The sequence below is a fragment of the Siphateles boraxobius genome, unplaced genomic scaffold (genome assembly GCF_051911475.1).
Source record: "Siphateles boraxobius isolate OS27281-9 unplaced genomic scaffold, OSU_SipBor_1 24, whole genome shotgun sequence".
NCBI classification, from domain to species: domain Eukaryota; kingdom Metazoa; phylum Chordata; class Actinopteri; order Cypriniformes; family Leuciscidae; genus Siphateles; species Siphateles boraxobius.
Genome location: NW_027508855.1, coordinates 11,716,870 through 11,740,788, shown reverse-complemented (window position 1 = coordinate 11,740,788; position 23,919 = coordinate 11,716,870). Strand labels below are relative to the sequence as shown.

The following is a 23,919-nucleotide window of genomic DNA, read 5'->3' as shown; positions in this document are numbered from 1 at the left end:
ATTTTGTAATGGCTGTGGTATTTGCTATATTTTCCTCCCATCACTATCACAATTACACTGTTCTGAAAAAAATGAAGAGCATCCTTTTCACACAATTATGTGAAAACTGGGAAAACAGACTAGTGAGTGTCTTCCTGTTAGTCTCACTGTCTTCTCCCTCTTCTTCTTCTTTTATATGGACTTAATTTTTTTCTCATCTTTTTTATATATATATTTTGCCCTCTTTACTCTCTGTCATGATTAATGGTGGTCTGTATCCGCTGGACGTTTATGACACTTTGATGGGCTGTGTCTGTGTGACGTTGTCATGGCGAACAGAGCACTATTTCCCTACTGGTAAATCACACACACACACACACACACACACACAAGTTCAAGCAGCGTGAAGCAGTCACATCTCACTATTACAGCTCAGGGTCACCACGGGGGCATGATGAAATCTAAAATGAACGTGCATGTGTGTCATGTACGGCTCAAAATGCTCAAGCTTTTGTGGTCTGTCGAGTGATTTTATTTCATAAGCATGTTCCATGCGTCCTGTTAATAATGATAACCTAACAAGGAACATGAGAGAGAAAGAGAGCTGGAGAAGAAGAACTTTTAACAGATATTCAGAGCAGATGAAATTTGATTGATTTGACTACCTGAGAAAATACATATATATATAACGTCCTGGTTGCGTATGCAACCCACCGTTCCCTGAAGGAGGGAACGGAGGACGTAGTCGACGGTCGACTGAATTGGGAGATCGCTAGAGAGCCTGTCTTCTTCGAGTACTATTGAACGAGCCAATGTAATTGGCGTGCGTGATTCGCATCACACACTCCGCCCCCACGGCGCGGGTATAAATACGGAAGTGGATGCACGCACTAGTTGCTTTTCGCTGAGGAGCCGAGAGTAACCCGGGGTCAGCGGTGGTCCAGCGGTAGTGGCAAGGGGACTACGTCCTCCGTTCCCTCCTTCAGGGAACGGTGGGTTGCATACGCAACCAGGACGTTCCCTTTCAGTCGAGAACGTCAGACGTAGTCGACGGTCGACTGAATTGGGATCACCCATTGAACACGCCACTAACGCTGCCACCTTCCAGTGCCTAAACCAAAGCCTCCTGATGCCCCCGCAAACTTAAGGCGGGGCTTAGGCCAGGGAAGTCACTGCTGTTCCTACAGGACCACTGGGAAAGCGTTCCCCGTACGTTGGAAGGAAGGGACGCTGCGGAAGCCACATCCAACCCAGAGGGAGGTAATGTGGAGAATACACATATGAACTGGGCGGAAACCGGGCAGTCTAACATATGGAATGTCACTGGGGTGGCTCCAGCCTAAGACGGGGGGAGACACACCGGACAGTGACGGCAGAGAGACTCTGCCGAGGGAAGACACGGGATCACCGCAGGGAGCCGTATCGTGGAAGAATACACATATGGGGTCACCGAAGGGACCGCAACATATGGACCCAGCCTAACACAGGTTCCACACTGCTTACGAGTGGTAGGCCTAACACCAGACGTTCCGCACGTCCAACGTCGGAGGGGTGTGGAGGAACTCAACAGGGTTCAATTTTAAGGGAACTCAACTGGAGTAAAAAGGCGCACGTATCCAGTCCATAGGAGGGGAATGGCGCAGCAAGCCGACACTTGAACCGGGCTCACGGTGAAACTGGCTTCATGAGAAGGGAGCCCACGTGAGGCAGCGGTTCAACTAGGTGTCGTCCAGCCCCCAACTCTAGAATCTGTTTAGCAAAGTATATCGTCAACGCCCAGGCGGAGCACTTTACACTCATCATAGAGGAGCTCAACACCTAAGTGGACATGTTGCATCTCGGATCTTTGCCGAAATGAAGGCAAGCACTAAGTGCAACTTCGCATGGAAACAGCCTTCCCTCTCTGCTGAATTCCAACAGATACTTGAAGAGCTGGTCTGAGGTCTATGACTTGCATTCTGTACACATCCAAGCGAACGGACAGAGAAGCCAGGGCTGGATCTGCCTCCTCCAGGGCAGCGCTTGCAGGCTCACCACCTGCTCCTATTACGGGAGAGGTAGGAACCTTGGGCACAATCCGAGCCGGGGTCTCAGCTTGTGAGAGTTAGCCGGCCCAGACTCCAGGCACAATACGTTGACCGAAAGCGAGCAAGTCCCTACCCTCTAGTAGAGACCACACGAGCAGGAGAACTGATATAACAGAATTTTTAACTCACTGCCTGCAGTGGCTCAGGGGCGGTCTCTGCAGTGCAGTCGCACCAGGGACAATGCCCAAGAGGATAAAGCGGGACACAAGGATTTACAAGACCTTGCTCCTCAGGAACCTGACGATCAGAACGTGCTTCTGCATACTTCTGCAACATGATGAGCGTCGTTTAAACACAGAGGCAACATCATTTTGAGGGTGAAGGAAAACAGCCTACTGCAACCCATTTTGCAGGAAAGAGAGCACTGAAGTGATCGAAAGCTTTCAGGATCTCCTCTGGAGAGAAGACGCACTCAACGACTAGGTTCCACTTCTAAAGGCGTAAGCACGCTACCCAATTCTAGGGGTTGCTCGCAGAAGTGATGGTAACTATCACATGTTCTTGTGATAGCCACCTGAACCTCCGCGTTCAGATGTAAGACCACCCGGAATCTCCGGGGGAAGAACGCGTGTGCCATCGTGCCCCGTCCCCGAAAGAGTTCTCAGGGGAAGTCAGGAAGGCAGTTGAAGGGAACCAGGTCTAGTTGGGCCAATAAGGGGCAACTATGAAGACCTGTTCCTCTCCTGACTTGGCACGTAGGTGCAAGCGACGGGCGCAAAAGACAGGAGCATTGCTCAACACAACATGTGAAGATCACTGGGCTTCAGGAGCATTTTCTGCTCAGCACTTGGGTGTGACAAGTTCACTGAGCTTCAGGAGCATTCCTGCTCAACACCTGAGTGTGATAAACTCACCGAGCTTCAGGAGCATTTCTGCTCAACACTTGAGTACGAAGAACCTCACTGAGCGACAGGAGCATTTCTGCTCAGCACTTGAGTGTGACAAGTTCACTGAACTTCAGGAGCATTCCTGCTCAACACCTGAGTGTGATAAACTCACTGAGTTTCAGGAGCATTTCTGCTCAACACTTGAGTGCGAAGAATTTCACTGAATGACAGGAGCATTTCTGCTCAGCACTTGAGTGTGACAAGTTCACTGAGCTTCAGGAGCATTACTGCTCAACACCTGAGTGTGATAAACTCACTGAGCTTCAGGAGCATTTCTGCTCAACACTTGAGTGCGAGGAACTTCACTGAGCACCAGGAGCATTTCTGCTCAGCACTGCGTGTGATGAATTCACTGAGCTACCTGTGATGGACTCACTGAGCTACAGGAGCATTGCTGCTCAACACCTGAGTGCGATGAACTTCACTGAGTTTCAGGAGCAATTCTGCTCAACATGAAGAGTGATGATTTCACTGACTTGCAGGCGCAAGGCGACCATGAGTCGCAGTCACTTTTAGAAGGCTCACTGGGGTTAAACGCATTTTTGCGGGCCCCTGGGGCAGCTGAGTCCCAGTGTTTGTCCAAGGGTAGTCCGCTCGGTTTACCCAAACACTGGCGGAAAAATAAAACCGGGGGGGCAACTGAGCGGCCCCGGAATGGTCATGACCCAGCCGGACCCAGGGGATGGAGTCTCCACTTGCCCTGGCTACAACTGTCGTGAGGCTCGATGGCGACACGATTGAGTAAGCGGGAGGAGTGGAACAAGGCGCCCTCAGAAGCGTCTGACTCCAAGGAGGAGGTGACGGGTGAGTTTGTGACATGCAGGGGAAGCTTGCGCAACGGTCGCAATGTCTAACAACTCGAGGCACGAATGCCCGTGTAGTCGGGGGTCGCCCAGGCCCCCGTTAAAACACGCCCTTTGTACATGGCCCCTCTGTTGAAGAGGGTTTGGCAGCAGACCGGGATGAACTATAGTCACACAGGGTGAGCTGCTCTGCCACGGTCACCTCGGGACTCGATCGTGAAGCTAGCGCTGAAGCGGTCACATATGGAGGGAGCCAAAGGCTGCGACTACCATATACCCCAGGAGCCTCTGAAAGTTCTTTCAGTGGGACCCTTTCTCACTTCAACACCAGCTGAACACATTCTCATTGGAGAGACATGTTGGACCGAGTACCTCTCCAAAACTAGAAAAGAGATACTCAGCCCGTGGGCGAGATTACTCTCTTCCAGTTGACCTGAAGACCCAACGGGCTCTGGAGCACTCGAGGGGAAGGACACTGTACTGATACTCCACCCTTAGACGCAACACACAGGATGGCCTGCGGTGCGGGAGGTAGAGATCTGAAGCACCTGTCCTTCAGGTCAAAGCTGCAGACCAATCTTGGGCCAAGCTGGTCACGACCCACCCCCTAGTAGCACGAAGAACGAGTTTACAACTGGCCTTCGTACCGGCTGGAGGAGCGGCTATATCAAATCCTTCGCCAGCAGGATAAGATAAGCACGCACAAGTCAGGAGCACTGCTCAACACTCGGTGTGATGAATATCACTGAATTTTCAGGAGCACGTCTGCTCAACACCTAATGTGATGACTATCACTGACTTGAGCGGGGTAGCCGAGCCTGAGGTGGGGCAGCAAAGTAGAGAGAGTGGTGTTAGTGTGCTGTGCAACACTTACCTGTCTCCACAAGCGGCAGGGGGCGCGTGAGAAGGCGGATGACCGGGTCCTCGAACGCACCAAGCTGCCTGCTGGCGACCAAGGGGGAGCTGAGGGGTGTAAGGCTATACAGGGTCACACCCGCCAGACTGGCCCTCTTGGGACCCAGGAACAGATGAAATTGCTCTCTCTTTGAAGTGTGGGTACCGCTTGCTCCGCTTTTTTTTTTTTTTTTTTTTTTGGGGAGCCAGCGGCGGAACAGACACACACACAAACAAAGGCTCCACCCGGCCCTCACCCGGGGGGAGGGAGTGATCGTGCCACTCCAAGAGCATCTCATCCATTCCTGGGCGGCCCGCTCCGGAATGCTTTCGCTGTCGCCTGCCACCTGGCTTGGCAGCGCCTGGAGCGGGCTGGGCGTCTCTACTGCGGCCGGCTCCCTGCTGAGGCCTGAGTGGAGGCTGCTGCGGAGGGCCAGCAGGAGCGGCGGCCGGAGAACGCCCACGGCGACGAGCAGGCGGAGGAGCTGCCACCGGCGGCGGGTGGAGGCAGCAGCTGGCCACCGGGGCAGGATGTGCCGGATGACCTCCGTCTGCGCTTGAGCGGCAGAGAACTGTTTGATGCAGTTCTCCACCGCGTCGCCGACCAGCCCAACCTGGGAAATTGGGGAGACCAGGAACCGAACCTTGTCCGCATCTGCCATACCAACCAGGCTGAGCTAACGAAGGCGCTACTGGACCACCAAGGTGGACATCGCCAGACTGATCACGCACGCTACGACACCCGTACCCCGGAGGCTGAGGTCGGATGCAGTGCGGTGCTCACCTATGAGCGCACGGTCTGGATTACCCTCGTGCATGCCATGGGTGCCCTAGCCTGCAGCAACGCCATGGCACGCAAGAGGAAGGGGCTTGCCCACAGGCTTTGTAAGCTCTGCCCGTCGGAACGGACGAAACTCACAGGCCTTAGGGGGGAGACGAGGATCCCCCCAAAAGGCAGCGGCCGCCGGACACAGGTGCACCTGTGTCGACAGACCGCTCCAATGGAGGGACACCTCGCAACCCTTCACCGTTCCTCCATCAAGGGTAATGAGGGGGAAAAGCTATTCAGGCAGTTTCTGGCAGAGAAAGATGCTGTTCACCACCTGATAAGCTCTCCATGCATTTCGGGAAAGAAAGGCACTGGGGCGGCGAGCTGAGAACCAGCGCGGCCCGCCCCAAGATACCAAACTCCAGATTCCAACCGAGACTGAACGGGACACGGTGGAGGTTCCACTCGAGCCCGGCAGCCTCGGCGGCCCGTTTCAGCATAGCTGATAATTCTGGATCCGGCTCGGGCAACATTGAACTCCCGGAGGGAGACAATGCAGCCGAGCCATCATCTCTAGAAGTCAGCTCACCCTCCGATGCTGCAATCGGCGTCCTGTCCTCCAGGGGAGCCCCGAGTGAAACCGCTGGCCCACCCATTACAGATGGACCAGCAGACAACACAGGAGGCTCCAGTGGTTGCAGTGGAAGGGAGGAGTGAGGAGCCCACAGGGAATGGTTACCGGGCGGGACATCCAACACTATCCTCCGGTCACCCATCCCACACAGCACCCGAGGGTGGGGCATGGTAATGGGGACTCGCTCTCCGAGAACGAAGGCGAGTCTCGCCCTCAACACTGCGACAGTCATGTTCCCACAGTGAAAACATGAGCTGTCCACAACAGCTGTCTCAGCGTGCTGTAAGCCAAACACGTGACACAACAGTTGTGACCATCAGAGAGAGACAGGGAACGACCGCACACAGAAACGCACGGGCGGAATGACATCTTGAAAAAGACGCAAACGCACCCGTGTTGCTCTTTCAGAAAATAGGACCGTCACCAGTGCCGGAGCACACAGGGGAATGACCGCGGCAACACTGAACAGAGAACTGAAACAGTGAAGCACTCACTTTTCCGCCCTCTAACCAGCCATCAACACACACAAACATTTAGAAATTTGTTGCTGTTAAAACAGCAGTTGAGAGCTCAAAGCTCGCGATCACCGCTGCACTCGCGCTGTAGAACACCAGCACTGGGTGAGTCTTCCTGAAGAACACCGACACACTCGCTCGTTGTAGACAACAGCACTCTCAGAGACATCAAACGATCGGCTCCGAAGCGAAAGGCAACTAGTGCGTGCATCCACTTCCGTATTTATACCCGCGCCGCGGGGGCGGAGTGTGTGATGCGAATCACGCACGCCAATTACATTGGCTCGTTCAATAGTACTCGAAGAAGACAGGCTCTCTAGCGATCTCCCAATTCAGTCGACCGTCGACTACGTCTGACGTTCTCGACTGAAAGGGAACCACATTTACTGTGGTTATACTGTATACCTGAAAAACTGATCTCGGATCTCATCAGATAGCGTAATCACCTTTGAGTGTAAGCAAAACGAGCCAATGAACATTGGCTTGCGAGATTTGCATCCCGCACCCCGCCCTGCAAAGCGGGTATGAATGGAAGCAAGCTTGCATCATACATTCAGCTTTTCGCTTCGGAGCCGAGCATTTGTGTTGTTCCGTTTCAATCACCTATTCGATATTTGATTTACTACGAGACGTACTTCTTATCAGTGTTGGTGTGACGGCGCTGCAGCAGTCATCGCGATCTTCAAAGAGCATTCCCTGCTGTTTTAATAGCAGCCAAAAAGAGCTTTCCTTGCACACTGCAGACTGCACTAGTCCCTGCAAGCTGTGCTCTGGCCATCTCCCCTGTGCGCTTCAGAACTAAAAGAGCTTAATTTTCCCTAAAAGAGCAAGCACGGGTGTGACACTGAGTCTTAAAAATGTCATGTGTGTTTCTGGATGCAGTCATTTCCTATCCTCATTTGATGGCCACGATCACATGCTGAGACTGCGTTCGTGGGTGGCTCATGTTCTCACATGAGAGCATGACCACATCGGCACGTTGCTGGTCTCGCCTTTCTCGTAAGGGGTTAAGCTGTTCAGCGTGTTGTGTGCCACGTGTCACGGCAACCCAGCGCGTAATTCAGGGCTCTAAGTGTGCGATGCCGTGGTCGAGTACCTCAAATGAGGCGGAGTCCCCTCTGCTATGCCCCAGTACTCTAGCGCATCGCAAGCTGTAAAGCAGATCTATCTGTGAGAATCCGAAGAAGTCCTATATCATTTGGACAGCCTGGGGATGGAGACGCCACTCTCCCGGAAGTGTAGGCTATCGTGAGAGCTCGTCGGCTGCACAATCGAGCACGTCAGGGATGTGAATGGCACGAAGCGACCTCAGATGCTTCTGACTCCATAGCAAGAGATGGCGGGAGAGTTGCGACATGCGGCGGGTCGCAGTGCTGTCCGTACGGACCAGTACGTGCTTGCCATGTAGCGGCCCCTTGATGCGGCCCAGCTTAAAGCATTCTGTGAGCAACTTGAGGCAATTGATGTGCCAATGCAGTTGAGGCTTCGTCCACTGACCTGAAACTGTACATGGCCCCCCAGCCGCTGGCAGAGGTATCCGTGAAGACCACAGCATGCCTGGAAACTTGTTCTAGGGGAACACCTGCCCGTATAAACGAAGAGTCCAACCACAGGCTGAGAGCTTGGCGGCAGTGCGGGGAGACGGGCACCCGGTACATGCCACTCTGCCACGCCCATCTCGGGAATCGGCTGTGAAGCCAGTGCTGAAGCGGTCTCATACGAAGCAATCCGAGTGGCGTTACTGTGGCTGGGGATGCATATGCCCCAGGAGCCTCTGAAAAAGTTTCAGTGGGACCACTGTCCTGCTTTTGATCGTTCTCAAGCAATTCAAAACCGACCAAGTCCATCTCTACCCTCTTGAGACCCAGAGATAGAGAAGGTGCCTTACTGAGAATTTGGGTACCGCTGACTGAGATGCCAGCGGCAGAACAGAATTTGACCAAACAAAAGATTCTCCTCCCGGCCCTCCACCAGGGAAGAGCAGCTGAGTCTGGGTCTCGCTGGGTTGCGCCGTCTTCCTGCGAAGGCTCAACGTCACAGTAGAGCTGTCTTTGATGGAGTTTATTTATTTTTTTGTAGATGCTGGTTTAAGTCTCAACACACTTAAACCAGGCTTGTGAAACAGTGATTGTGGCTGCCAAATGAGGACAGGAAACCGCATCCAGAAACACATGGTTTCTATGACATTTTTGTAAAAGACGCAGTGTCAAACCGTGTATGCTCTTTCAGGAAACTCAGGGATGACCGAGGCTACACAAACAGGACGATAGTGCAAGCCTGATGTGAGCAGTTACATTCTCATTGAAGGCACACTATTCTGAGCTGTGAAAACAGCTTTTTGCTTTCTGTGAGATTGCGGCCAGCGCTGTAACACCAACAACAGCTTGCAGAGGTGTCCTCCTGAAGAAGTAGACTCGTTTTTTGAAGTTAAAACAGTCTCATATAAGATTGCAGAGCAGGAACAGCATTCACTGTCTGGCTCCGAAGCGAAAGACAGCTCCTTGCTGAAAGATGCGACGCACCTTCTGCTCATTATATGCTTACGCCGCGATGCACAGCAGCTGGTGCAATTATCGCATGCCAATGTGAATTGGCTCATTTAGTTTACACTCAAAGTAGATTGTTCTCTCAAGCGAGATCCCCATTTCGTCAGTCATAGGGACTGACGAAGGGGAACGGGAATTTCTCTGGATTTACAAATCCTTGGGAACTTTTGGGATAATGTAAGTACACAACTGCATGAAATAAATCACACTGTGAAAGTAGTATTTTATAACAAAAATCTTACATATTTTACCTTTAAAGGGGTGGTAAAAGACGATTTCACTTTTCTAACTTTATCTAGTGTCTAATGTTGCTGTTTGAGCATAAACAACATCTGCAAAGTTACAGTGCTCAAAGTTCAAAGCAAAGGGAGATATTTGCTTTTAAAAAATTTAATTTCTAAGGACTACAGCAAATGATCGGTTTTGGACTACACAACATTCCTCGGGAGTTGCTGACGTCAGCATATCCCATTATTTACATAAACCCCTCCGAGATTACTTAATAAGCGGGGTGAGGCCATTTTATACTGCTGTTTTGTCGCAAAGTTAAGTTGTCGTAAATGCCGTCGAAAAGCTGCTGTTATTTTCATCTGGATTGCAGATCCACTTTGTTCAGCCTTCCTAGGTACGAGGGAGTTAGGGATCAATGGTTAAAATGTATTTTTAACTCTGTCCCTCATAATTATGACCCAAATCTCGCTCTCTGTGCTGCACACAGAGGAAAGCTTTCACAATCTTTGCGAGTTCAATGCAGGATTCGCACAACTGCTTGTCCTGAAAGATGGAGCAGTTCCTACTTTAAGAACAGAAACTTTTGTTTACGGGCCACAACTTGTAAGTATGATTTATTTTTCGTCGATCTGTTTTCCTGTAATAGTTTGTATTGTTAATTGTATGTTGTAGCAAGGAAGTAAACAAATGACGACGCTGTTTGCTTCTGCTGGTTTGTTAAATGCTCATTCATACTTAACGTTATCCGACAAACACCTAACGTTACAAACTGTTTTTTAATCTCAACAGCGAACTTGGAATTAGTGTAAATTATTCTTTGATTAGAGCTTTAGTTTATCTACATGCTTGTTTATCTACAGGCATCCTAAACATGGTTCTGTGTTTGATTTGGCAGCCGATGTTTAGTGTTCATTTTGGGTAAATAGTTCTGTCGACAGATATTTGTCTACAATCTTTCTAAAAATACAGAAGGTGTCATACAGTCAGAAACGATCACTATAGATCTGCAGTCTTTACTCAAAAAAAATCCCTTTGAGGACTATAGTATAATTTGTTATAACGATTATATGAAATTCTTGTTTATGAAGCTTATTTTTTTGTAACTCTACAATAATTAGTACAATTAAATAACAGCGTATCTAAAAAGTAATGAGAGAACAACAAAAAAACAAACCTTTCTGAAACGTCGTTTAACAGCCGTTCTTGAACAGGTTCTGCTGGATCATCTTCACTAATGTTTCCCGGGTCCGATTGGTTTTATTGACGCCATTGTTTATAATACACCAAAGCACAAAGTACCGGTAAAGGCAAGGGGCGTGGCGTTTCCGGGAAACGTGCACTAGACGGTTAGCGAATCACAACACACTGGGCCAGCTAACCAATCTGAGCCCATTGCGTAGTTTTGAGGGACTGGCTTCGTAGAACCAGGAAACCATCAGTCCATTTTTACAATGAGGGGCAGAGCAGTGTAGAATAAAGGAAAAATATATGAAAAATAATGAAATTTTTAAAAAACGAAGCATGAACACATGTTACAATGCACCCCACAAACACAATCAAGCCTTCGAAAAAATGCGTTTTACCACCCCTTTAACATTTTGAAATGTTTACTGTATGGAGAAAATTAATGGAATAGAAGACTGTTGTGCTTTATAGCACATTCATTTTAGTGGTACCGATATTGAGAACTGTGAAATTTCATTGGTACTAGACAAGTGAAATCTTATGCCTAATGCTGATATACACCATATGCTTGGTACTTGAATGTGCACTTTTACACCTAACCAAATTAACAGGGCCAAATTATTTAGAAAGAAAATATATAAAATGTCATGATATCTGGGAATACTACTTGGTAAGGGAGGTGGAGAGCAAGAGAGACAGAAAAAATATAGATTGAATTGCCATAACTTAAACAAAGATGCTTTTAAAAGCAAGACTAACTAAAAAGCACTATGATTCACTCAACGCAAGCAATTATAATGAAAACATGAGATAAAAATGTCATTTCATAAATGCACTGTCTCTCTTACACACCAACAAAGACAACAACAGTTGATAAAAGGCACCTTCTAGAAACCCTAAAGTTTTTGTGTATATGTGTGTGACTCTTGAAAGAGCAATTACCCAGAATTCCCAGCAAGGATGCTACGCTCAATTTCTCCACCTTTGCTTCAATCTCTGTTCTTGCAATTTGCACCTTTTTCAATCCACCTATCTTTCTGATCATCTCCAGTGTTGCTCTACGAGCTGCCACCCTGTCATTCTCCACAGCAGAAATGACTGTGTCAGGTCTGAGGACTGCAAGGCTAATGACACGGGAAAATGGCAGCCAAAGTGGCATGTGGCCATATCAGAACTTCAAAAACATGACATGAGAAAGACATTCTGGAAGCTGGGACACAGCATCACACTTCTTCACCAAAGTTCCAAATAAGCAGCATATTCGACAAGATTTGCATTTATGGAAACACCAGAGAAATACCACTGGAAAAAACAGTCCTCGCAATCCCCCCTATATATATATATAAATATGACACTTCGGTACGTACCTCGGTATTGAAGTCACTGTTCGGTATGTGTATATGTTTTTAAATAAATTCTATTATAATAAAAAAAATTCTTAAGGATAAAACATCTTAGCTAATGCAGTAAACTACACGGGGAGCCCTTAATTACACATTTCTATAATATTAAAGGTTATAATTAACAACAGAGCCCAAATTATTAAATTTAGTTTGACATGTAAGTAAAGCTAAGCCAAACAACTGTCTACGATATAATTTTTAAACGAGTAACAGAAACAATCAGTTTGCAAAGACTGTATCAATTATTTTTAGATATAATAATCAACACAAAAAAAAACCAAGTACTGTAAATTGCACATAAGGCAGGTTTTGCATGAACTTCTAAATCGAATTATAAAGTTAATTTTCTACTTCAATTCATTTTTGAAACATAATAATTTACACAGTGGCTGTCATAACTTGTTTTTTATGACAAATTTATTTAAACATACATTAAATAATCAAGACATTACTAACAGGTCAAGTAAATATAATGAAAAGGCTAATATAGTGCATATACGAAATGCTTCTCTCTAGAATTCATTTCTCTAGAGAACTAACCTGCTGTCGACACTAAATGTCTGAGCTAAATGTAATGCTACGTGAGATATTATTCTCAAGCTGTTTTATTGATATCTTTCTGCAGATGAAAGGCTGTGACTTAATGTATTCGCCCGTGTGATTACATGCACCGAACCTTGACATCAGTCCCGTATATATATATATATATATAGTATATATACATTAGTGCTGCCAAAATGTACACATTAACACAAGTGATTAATTTTTTCAGTTTAATGCGTTAAAAATATTCAACGCAATCAAACGCAATTATATATATATATATATATATATATATATATATATATATATATATATATATATATATATATATATATATATATATAAAGATTAAACCAAAAAATATATTTGGACCGAAGATTTTTCTTTGGCCAAACCCCATTTCACAGCCTGTCACAAACCCACTGTGAAGTTTTTTTCTTCTTGTAATTAGGAGTGTAGTGAGTACATGCATGACCTTCACAAATTAAATAGTAAAAATAACATTTGCATTTAAAGAAAGGCTATTTTAAACTGTGTTTCTATTATTTACACACTTTTTTGGAATTTCAATGTTTTCAATCTAATGCTTTTACAAGACTTGACTCTTTGTGGTGTAGTCATACAAATAATTAACCATTTGCATAACTTTAACACAAGTTTTTATTTCTCAAGTAATAAAAGCCAACAGAGCTTTTTCTCCAAAGTGAGCATACATCACAAACTATCTATAATATCATATCTGTTTTTAACCTAGCCATTATAAATAAAACATATAATGCAATTTCCTCTATGTTGATTATGTGAAAAGTGAACAGCATGAGCAGGGCTTTACGCAGGGTTTTATAAATACTGAGGTCCTTGCTAAAGGGATCTTGCTAGGGGGGTTCGGGGGATTAATTTTCCTTAATTAATCAATGTTTTTGGACTAATCTGATAGTTTAATGGTTCAATTACTCACTCATAAAGACAGTCACTTGTCACCTACTGGTTTAATGATGCAAGTTGCGCAAACACAGACAAAGCGGAGTGATACAAACAGTGAAAATGTACTGGTGAAATATAACATATTCGAGGACCATAAACAAATATTAATATTTATACAATACTACTAGTATGGAATTTTATTTTATAGGTGCTTGTGTTGTTAAATTGAGCTTATATTTTCCACTGTAATTAGCAAAGAACATGTACAGTATATGTGTTAAATAGGAATACACTGTAATAATGTTAATCTCATGGGCAGAGTATGCAACACCTGCTCTTCCTCTCTCATCTCCAACACATTCTCTCCTTCTTCTCGCAGTCTCCTTATCCTTACCTGTAGGCCTATATCTTATCTTCCCAAAGCTAAGCTTTGATTGATACAGTCTTTGCAAACTGATTGTTTCTGTTACTTCTGTTAAAATTCTATCGCAAACAGTTGTTTGGTTTAGGGGGGAACCCTGATATTGACGGAAATCCGTCGTAGACTCTCTGCAATTAACGGAGCGACAGAGAACTTTAATCCCTATATGTGTATAAATATATATGTATATATATTATATTATATTAACACAGTTAGTATTGAAGGCACAGGAAAATGTGGCATTTATTATAATGGGTTAATGTGAAGATTGTTTTAAGTTCACTTAAATTAAAAGTTGTTATATTATTTAAAGCCTAATAAATGTTTAAAAAAAATTACAATTATACTTCAAATATACTATAATGCTAAATGCCTATAATTAAAGGTTTAGTTCACACAAATCAAGCGTAGCGTCAGTTCTGGCAGGTCACGTTAGTCAAGCTGATCCACGTCTACCTATAGGAATACGATGCCTATCACTGTATAGCTACATATATAAACTCCTTCAGTATTATGAGCTATTTTGTATCTTTGGAGCTAATTACACTCCTCCATCCCCCGCTCCTCTTCTCGTCCAGTCCGGATTTGGCATTCAGATTCCCCCTTGAATCAGAAATCTCAATTATGTAGTACATTAAAATCTTTATTAATTAATGATATCTGCAATACATTCATGTTGGTTCTGTTCTGTTTACCCTAAGGGGGGTTATTGCTGCTCTCTCAATTTGGCCCTGCTCTGCGCAGGGAGTAGAACAGAACTATACCGCCAATCCAAACTGTAGGCCTATGCTAATTGTCAATCATATTTGACTACAGTTGTCCTGACAGAAATTAAATTTCTGTCATCAATTACTGACCCTTGTCACAGTCATCGTCTGCACCACTCTGTCTTCGTCTGCACTACACTTCCCAGAATACTCCTTGTCTCCACACCTGAACTCACTGCCTCAATTACCCACCTGTTCATCGTCTTCATCATCCGTGTCACCTGTTTTCACCTCGTTATTGTTTGATTTGTATCTGTATTTAGTTTGCTTCTGTTCAGTCAGTCCTTGTCGGTTCTCGTCTATGTATATTGTGTGTGTACCCTCTGCCTGTTTGCCTGCCTGTACCAGTTTGAGTTTTTGTTAGTAGTAAACGTTTGTATTGGAGCCTTTTGACTATGAGTCTTCTACAGCCCTTACCACACCCGTGACAGAAGAACCGACCGCCCTATGGACGAAGGGGTGCAAATAATCGTCCTGGCTGAGAGAAGCCAACACTTCCTCTCGTTCGTCAAGGGTTTTGTCCGCATTGCCATCCACAGCACCCTTCATGATGAGAGGCTGTGTACCTTGTTCCAGATCAGAGCCACTTATCACCATCAGATCGACCTCCCAGACACCACCGGACTGAACTGGAGGGAGGCCGTTTTTCGGTGTCTGGAGAGCGTCGATCCCCGATCTGGAACACAACCTGCCAGCCCGGCAGAGTCTTCACCGCTGGTCCCGTCCAGCCCAGAGCCAGAGACTGTTCACGTCATGTCTGCCCAGCCAGAGACTGTTCACGTCATGTCTGCCCAGCCACAAACTGTTCACGTCACGTCTGCCCAGCCAGAGACTGTTCACGTCACGTCTGCCCAGCCAGAGACTGTTCTCGTCACGTCTGCCCAGTTAGAGACTGAGTTCCCACCCAGCCTCCTTCACCCACCTCCTCCCATCACTTTGCTTCTGTTCAGTCAGTCCTTGTTGGTTCTCGTCTATGTATATTGTGTGTGTACCCTCTGCTTGTCTGCCTGCCTGTACCAGTTTGAGTTTTTGTTAGTAGTACACATTTGTATTGGAGCCTTTTGACTCTGAGTCTTCTTCACCTCTCTGATCTTCTGCCTCTGCCTGTCAGCCCCTCAACCCCTCATCTTATCTCCTTCTGCGAGGTGGAGTTGCCATGGGTCTGCCAGCCTGCAGCTCCAGTTTGGTCGGTGGATCCCTGGTCTCCACCTCCAACCTCCGGGACCAGAACTCCGCCTCAGCCCAACAGTCCGTTCCCGTCCCCTTGGCTCCTACCTCCTTCAGCTCCACAGTGGCCCATCAGTGCACCAGTTCTGCCAGGCTCCCTCATCCCCCCGGATCCACCTTGGTCACTCGTCCACCTTAACTCACCTCTGGACTGCACTCCTCTGGCTTCCCCTTGTCTCTTCGTCCCCCCGGCTCAGTTGGACTCCTCACTCACTTCAGTTCCCCTTTGGTCCACACTCTCTCTGCCTTCACCGCACCCTTCTGTGTACCCGCCTGCACCTCAGTTGCCTGAGTTGGCGGCCCCGTCATGTCCCGCTGGATCTTCGGCATCGCCTGGGGTCGTCGGCTCTCCGGCTCCACCCTGGTCTCCTTTACCACCTGCTCCGCTCCCGTCATTTGGCGCCCTGGAGTCATCAGCCCCGCCTCCTCCATGGCTCCTCCCTCCGTCGGCTCCGCCATGGCCCCCCGGAAGGGTCTTCACCGTCATAGCCACCTGAAAGGTCCTCTCCGCCATGGCCGCCCGAAGGGTCATCTCCGCCATGGCTGCCCGAAGGGTTGTCTTCGCCCTGGCCGCCTGCACATCCTGCTCCGCCCTGGCCGACTACACATTCTGCTCCGCCCTGGCCGCCTGCTCAGCCTGCTCTGCCCTGGAGGCTTCCTGCCACGCACTAATCCGCCTTCAGCTGCACTACTCTGTCTTCGTCTGCACTAAACTTCCCAGAATACTCCTTGTCTCCACACATGAACTCACTCCCTCAATTATCCACCTATTCATCGTCTTCATCATCCGTGTCACCTGTTTTCACCTCGTTATTGTTTGATTTGTATCTGTATTTAGTTTGCTTCTGTTCAGTCAGTCCTTGTTGGTTCTCGTCTATGTATATTGTGTGTGTACCCTCTGCTTGTCTGCCTGCCTGTACCAGTTTGAGTTTTTGTTAGTAGTACACATTTGTATTGGAGCCTTTTGACTCTGAGTCTTCTTCAGCCCGTACCACAACCATGACAACCCTCATGCCGTTCCAAACCCGTAAGACATTCGTTCATCTTCGGAACATAAATTAAGATATGTTTGATGAAATCCGAGAGGTTTCTGACCCCACATAGGCAGCACCGTCATTGCAACTTTCAAGACCCAGAAAGGTAGGAATTTTTTTTTTTTAAAGTCCATGTGACTACAGTGGTTTAACCTTAATGTTATGAAGCGACAAGAATACTTTTTGTTTGCAAAATCCCAAAATAGGAAGTTATTCAACAATCTCTTCTCTTCCACATCATTCACCTCAGAGAGAAGAGATTTGACATAAGTAGCGGTATTGGATCGGTGATAAAAAGAGAGTTTTTTTTAAAAATATAGATGACTGTCTTTATGTTGTTTCTACGTTAATTTGGAGATTAAATGTGAAGATATTACAATATAAAAATATAAGAAAAACTTTAAAGGGGTCATATAATGCCATTTTTGTACAAGTTAATATGAATCTTTAGGGTCTAAATGAAAACTTTGTAATATACTTTTATTAAAAATTCTCATTAGTATTATAAGAAAACACTAATTTTACATGGTCAAAAACAGCTCTATTTTCAGCACGCCGTTTCAGTGCATATGCCTTTAAATTATAATGAGCTTTGCTCACTCTGCCCCTCTGTTCTGCGGGGCATTTTGACACAACCGCACGCGGAGTGTTGCCTTGACAACAGTTGAGGGTATATTTTGGAACAAGAATGTCAGCGGGAGTCTCTGAGGACACATCTGTGCAACCATACCAATTTGAACCAGAGTCGGATTCAGAACAAGATGACGGCCCTGAAGAAGTTTGACGATTAAGGCTCGAACAGGACGTTTCTGAATGGTTGGTTAACGTAATGTCACGTAATGTACACCTGCGTACACAGTTCCCTTTCGAGGGAACTCAACACTGCGTCGAGAACTCGACACTTTGGGGACGCTCCCTTAGCGTGCGCCTCTGATGTAAGAATGAAACTATTCCAATCCTGATTGGTGTTGCGTCCTGACGTAACATGTGACGGCATAACCGCCCGCGCTGCGGCTTCTTCTGCCCGTGACGAGTGCTTGAGCTATCTGCTTCCGAGGAAGTGGATGTGCTCAGCATCGGGAGCGCGGAACATGAGTCACACTCGCCGGCTCATGTTCCCGCTTATGAGGAACTGGTCGAGGTTGTAACGCGTGCTGTGGCCAGACTCAACATAAGCTGCCACAAAATGAGCAGGAAGAATCTCGTCACAGTAAATTAGACGAGAGATTCCTGCAGCACCGTTTACAACCTCAGCGCCGGGGCTCGCCTTTTTTCCCAGATCTCCATAAAGAGATAGTTAGATCCTGGGAAAAGCCCCACTCATCTCACATCTCACACAGCACATCCTGTGATTATTCTAACGTTGTGGGTGCGAGAGAGGCGGGGTATGGCAGGATGCCGCGTGTGGAGGAAGCCTTGGCGAGCTATCTTTCTCCCGAAGCGGCATCCTCGCTTAAAGCCCCGGTGCTGCCCAGCAAACCATGTAGGGACAACTCTGCATTGGTGAGCAGGGCATATATGGCGGCTGGTCGAGCTGGTCGAGCCCTAACCCTAGCCCTGCACTCGATGGCTATTTTGCAGGTGTACCAAGCCGACATTCTCAAAGATTTAGATGAGGGGGAGGGACCAACACCTGCTGATATTGCCGAGCTAAGAAGAGCTGCAGATTTGTCTCTCCGTGCCACTAAGGAGACAGCCCGTGCCATTGGCCGCTCCATGTCAGCTTTGGTGGCCACGGAGAAATATTTGTGGTTAAATCTGTCGGGGATGAAGGATAAGGATTGTTCCTTTTTATTGGATGCTCCGATATCACCTTCTGGCCTGTTTGGCGACGCAGTTTCCACTGTCGTCGACAGGTTTCAGGAGGCGAAAAAACAGTCGGCAGCTTTTCAGCAGTACCTCCCCCGCCGTTCTAGATCTGGGAAGGCTGGTCCAATTGGCCAGTTTCAGCCGTCAGCCATGTCGCCGGAAATCCGTTTCGACAGACGCCTCCCTCACTGGCTGGGGCGCTGTCATGGACGGCCGCTTTGCCAGGGGTCTGTGGCAGGACCATCATCATTCTTGGCACATAAACTGTCTAGAGATGATGGCTGTGTTCAAGGCTTTGAGGAGCTTCCTTCCAGACATCAGAGGTTACCACGTCTTAGTACGATCAGACAATACATCAGTGGTGGCTTATCTGAACCGACAAGGGGGACTCAGATCGCGCCCTCTGTGCAGACTGGCGCATCAGATTATCCTTTGGTCCCAGGGGAAAATACTGTCTATCAGAGCAATGTATATTCTGGGGGTTCAGAATCAGGGAGCAGACATCCTGTCGAGGCAGGGGCTGAGGCCCGGGGAATGGAGACTTCATCCAGATGTGGTGAAGTTGATAGGGGAGAGGTTTGGACCAATGGAAGTGGATCTTTTTGCATCTCGAGAGACGTCCCACTGTCCAGTTTGGTTCTCCCTCTCACATCAAGCCCCGCTGGGGTTGGAAGCCATGGTACATGCCTGGCCGAGGCTTCGCTTGTACGCTTTTCCCCCGATCGCTCTGCTTCCGGAAGTCCTGGAGAGGGTCCGTCAAGAGGGCATACTTCTGGTTGCCCCAATGTGTCCGACCCGAGTGTGGTTTTCAGACATGATATCACTCCTGATAGCTCCGCCATGGCAGATTCCTCTGAGGAGGGATCTGTTGTCTCAGGCGGAGGGCGCAGTCTTCCACCCTCACCCGGAGCTGTGGAAACTGTGGGTCTGGCCTCTTAGGAGGCTCAGTACCTAAATGCTGGTCTATCAGCTGGGGTGGTTGAAACCATACTTAGCTCTAGGGCTCCGTCTACTAGGAGATTATATGGCCTCAAGTGGAATGTGTTCGTCACTTGGTGTAGAGAACAGGAGTTAGATCCAGTAAACTGCCCGGTGGCTTCAGTTCTGGAGTTTTTGCAAGATCGTTTCTCTGCGGGTCTCTCCCCTTCCACGCTTAAAGTGTACGTGGCTGCTATTGCGGCTTTCCACGCACCATTAAGTGATGGGCCTCTGGGGAGGCACCAGTTGGTCATACGTTTTCTCTGTGGTACTTGGAGGATGAGACCGACGACCAGGTCCAGGGTTCCCGCCTGGGACCTGGCGGTGGTTCTCGAAGGGTTTTCCCTGGCCCCCTTCGAACCCCTTCAGTCGGCTTCGCCTAGGGATCTTACGCTGAAATTGGCATTTCTCTTAGCTATTACCTCTCTTAAGAGGGTGGGAGATCTCCAAGCCCTGGCAGTGGCTCCAGCTTGCTTGGAGTTTGCCCCTGGCTGAGTTAAGGCCTTTCTGCACCCGAGTCCGGGCTACGTGCCTAAGGTTTCTACGAGTACGGCTCGGTCCAAGGTCCTTCAGGCATTCCATCCTCCACCTCATGTGTCGGCAGAAGAAGAGAAGCTTCATTTGCTCTGCCCCGTCAGAGCTTTGAGCGTGTACCTCGAGAGGTCCTCTTCTTGGAGGAGGTCGGACCAATTATTGGTGTGTTTTGGGTCACCAAAGAAGGGGCTCCCGGCATCCAAGCAAACCATTAGTAATTGGATTGTTCAGGCTATTACCTCGGCTTACAAGGTGCGCGACTTGCCTTCACCTTTAGCAGTTAGGGCTCATTCGACTAGACACATGGCCTCCTCTAGGGCCCTCCTTTCGGGAGTGCCCCTCCAGGAGATCTGTGAGGCAGCCGGCTGGGCTACCCCGCACACTTTTATTAGGTTTTACAGTTTACACCTCCCTAGAACACCTGGCGCACACGTGCTCTCGTCCTAGTTGAGTGCCTGAATCAGTTTCACTCCGAGACAGGCCTTTTTTCTGTGCGTGGCCTAGTGGGCGTTCGTTCCCCAAAGTGTCGAGTTCTCGACGCAGTGTTGAGTTCCCTCGAAAGGGAACGTCTCGGGTTATGACTATAACCCTTGTTCCCTGAGAAGGGAACGAGACACTGCGTCGCTCTGCCACGCCCCTCGAGGCCTTAGAGCATCTTGCTTCATCGCGAGGCTGGTGTGTGTGTGTTTCAGCGTCACCTTTATGGGGACATCACCGTCACATGTTACGTCAGGACGCAACACCAATCAGGATTGGAATAGTTTCATTCTTACTTCAGAGGCGCACGCTAAGGGAGCGTCCCCAAAGTGTCGAGTTCTCGACGCAGTGTCTCGTTCCCATCTCAGGGAAGAAGGGTTATAGTCATAACCCGAGACGTTTTTAATAACACATTAACCATAACGCGTTGTTCATTATAAACGTGGGATTATGAATTATATTGAGAACGTCGTAACGTTACATAGAAAACATGCCGTAATATACTCTGAGTGTAAACATTAGCTGCATTCATAGTGAAGCGTGCCAGCGAATTGCAAAGATTAATATTTAAAGGGTTAATAAAACGTTACACTCACTTCTTCTGGAGGTGCAACAGGAACACGAATAGTTGGTACCGATTCTGTTTTTTCCGATTTACCATATATATATAAATATTTTTTTTTTCTCTCTCCTTTCCTCCCATCCTGCAGCTGATGGCATATTATTTCATGACTTCGGAACAAACCTGTATAAACACTTCCCTTCATCAAAGCCAAAGAGCTGAGGCATGGGTTTGATGACACTGAAAAATCGATTTAATCTCTGTCTCTATTTTAAAGAGAGGAGGAGAGGAGACTGGGCAATGAGAGAGAGAGAGAGAGAGAGAGAGAGAGAGAGAGAGAGAGAGAGAGAGAGAGAGAGAGAGAGAGAGAGAGAGAGAGAGAGAGAGAGAGAGAGATGAAGGCCAGTGTTTCATTGTGGAGAAGAGAACTATAAAGAGAAAATTATGTCTCGACAAGAAAGGCGAACAACCAAAAAACAATTGGAGGTTTTCTAATACCTCTATAAAATGAGTCGTGTTTGGCCCATTTGGACCTTCAGGACCTGACATTTGGAGAGCATATAGAGAACAAACCCTTTTGAATGAGTATAACATAAAGCACAGACTTACATGGACTTCTTCTAGCACCAATAGAATGACAATACTTAAGAATAAACCTAATAAAAAAATAAAACATAAACCTAAAAAAACTTCTAAAAAAAGTCCTTCTTGAAATTATTTTATTTAGATCAAAAGCATTACTTTATAATCAACTAGACAATATTATGGGTTACAGCAAAAATAGAATAATTAATATTTCTTTAGCAAAAAATGCTACTATTAATTACTATTAAGAACTGTTATTAGTATATGTGTATTTAATACTTTACTCAATTAAAATATCATGCATTGTGTTGATCTCGACTGCTCTTTTCCACTTAATTTCTTCTTCCAGCAGAATGCTACTTTCCCTGTCAGTTTTCTATTCTTTTCTCCACTTTAATTCCACTCTATCTGTTCTGTGTCTTCCTCCACTCTCTGCTCATCTCTTGAGTGATAAATCACAGATTATTTGGCTGACAATGCAAAACAGCGCCAGGTGCCGCAATCCACCAATCCCATCATCCGCCCAGCTCGCAAATTACTCGGAAGAATTGGCACTTGCCTCTCAGCCGCGTTGAGGAGGAAAAGAGAGAGACAGAGATTGGTAGCGGGTAAAGAGGAGGCAAGAGAGGGAGAGAGGAAGAGAGAAGAAAAGAAAGAGGAAGACAAAGATGGTGGGCATCAGCTGGAAGGGGTGGAATCAATTTCCTGGACAGGCCAGAGCCGCTCAGGTTCACTGCTTGCAGAGGAATGGTCAGATATAAAAAGAGGTTTTTAAAACAGATAGATGATCTCACACAGGGATAATTTTCACGTTTACTGCCTGATGCTGCAGATTGTTATGTGCATCTAAACTTCCTTATGCTCTAATTAACCTGGTACTAAATCATGAGCATATTTTTGGGTAGAAAAGATACTGGTAAAGAACCTTAAGTTACAATTCTGAAAAAAACACAAGACTGGAGCAATGGCTGCTGAAATGAACTTAATACATTAAATACAGCCTTGATACACATTAAATACCTCTTTTAAAATCATTAAGAAATCCTAAATTTTAAAAAAAAATGAATTTTGAGTTTATTCACTGTCTATGTTGAATATATATCAAAGAAAACATTTAATACATAAAGACTGCAGAATTTAGAATTTCTGTGTACATGTGTACACCAGTCTAACTGATTTTAAAATGTCCCTACTATTAAACCAAACCCACGGCCCTGAACTAGATTAATGCTGAGAACAGCTTGGTCTCTGAACTAGTTTATAGTTTGCACTCACATGAACACTGATATAAAGTTAAAGTTACTCGCTCCTCCAAGCTTGCCTTTCTTCCACAGAGTTTACACTGTAATTGAATTTGAATTTAGAGCATTTCCACTCCAGAAGGCCATAAATTCAGATTCCAGCTTCTAAATGTGACACTGCCTGCGGATAGAGACTCCCATAGTGCCTTGTGGGGGGATTTGGCACTGTTAAACGTACATTATGAGTTTAAAACTTCATCTGTCAATCTTCCCCTTTAGGTGATTTCTCAAAATGCACATCTATGGAGTAAGATTTCTGATATTAGACCCACATAGTATAAACATTTCTCACTCCTTATGTTCACTCTCCAAGTACTTAGCTTAGCATAATTTGATTTTTTTTGTGATTGATCATAACGCTCACCGTTGCCTGTTCCCTTGCATTCATGACGTGGGACTTAAAAGCTCAGCAAATGATCAGAGTGTCACAGAAAAACGCAGAGGCGAAAAAAGATTAATAGACAGAGTAGGAGAGAGGGAGGCAAAAGAGAGTTCAAAAGTGTGATGCTAACCTTAAGTCTTATATCTTTAATCAGAGAGTTTCCATTTGCGTGCAAGATTCTTCTTGATGTGGCTTCAGCTAATTCCAAATATGCTTAAATGCTTATTCATTCAGCACTGAAAATTGCTTTTACTAGAGCATGCAATTACCAGTCATTAGTGAGTCATGAACTCTCCAGTCCACGGGGTCTTCACTCACAAATTATTAAAGGAAAAGTTCACCTAAATAGATATTTAAAAAATCTTTATCGTTTTTTTTATCATGATTCTCCTACGATTCTGAATAGACAACTAAGCAAAATTTACTAGATATTCTGCCAAAA

At 46.5% G+C, this 23,919-nt stretch overlaps 1 protein-coding gene across 1 annotated transcript in view; it reads right to left on the bottom strand.

The window, feature by feature from the left end:
- The window catches only part of LOC143749079 (transmembrane protein 132C), a 381,695-nt gene that overhangs the window by 12,117 nt on the left and 345,659 nt on the right, over window positions 1-23,919 (bottom strand). The window lies entirely within an intron of this gene.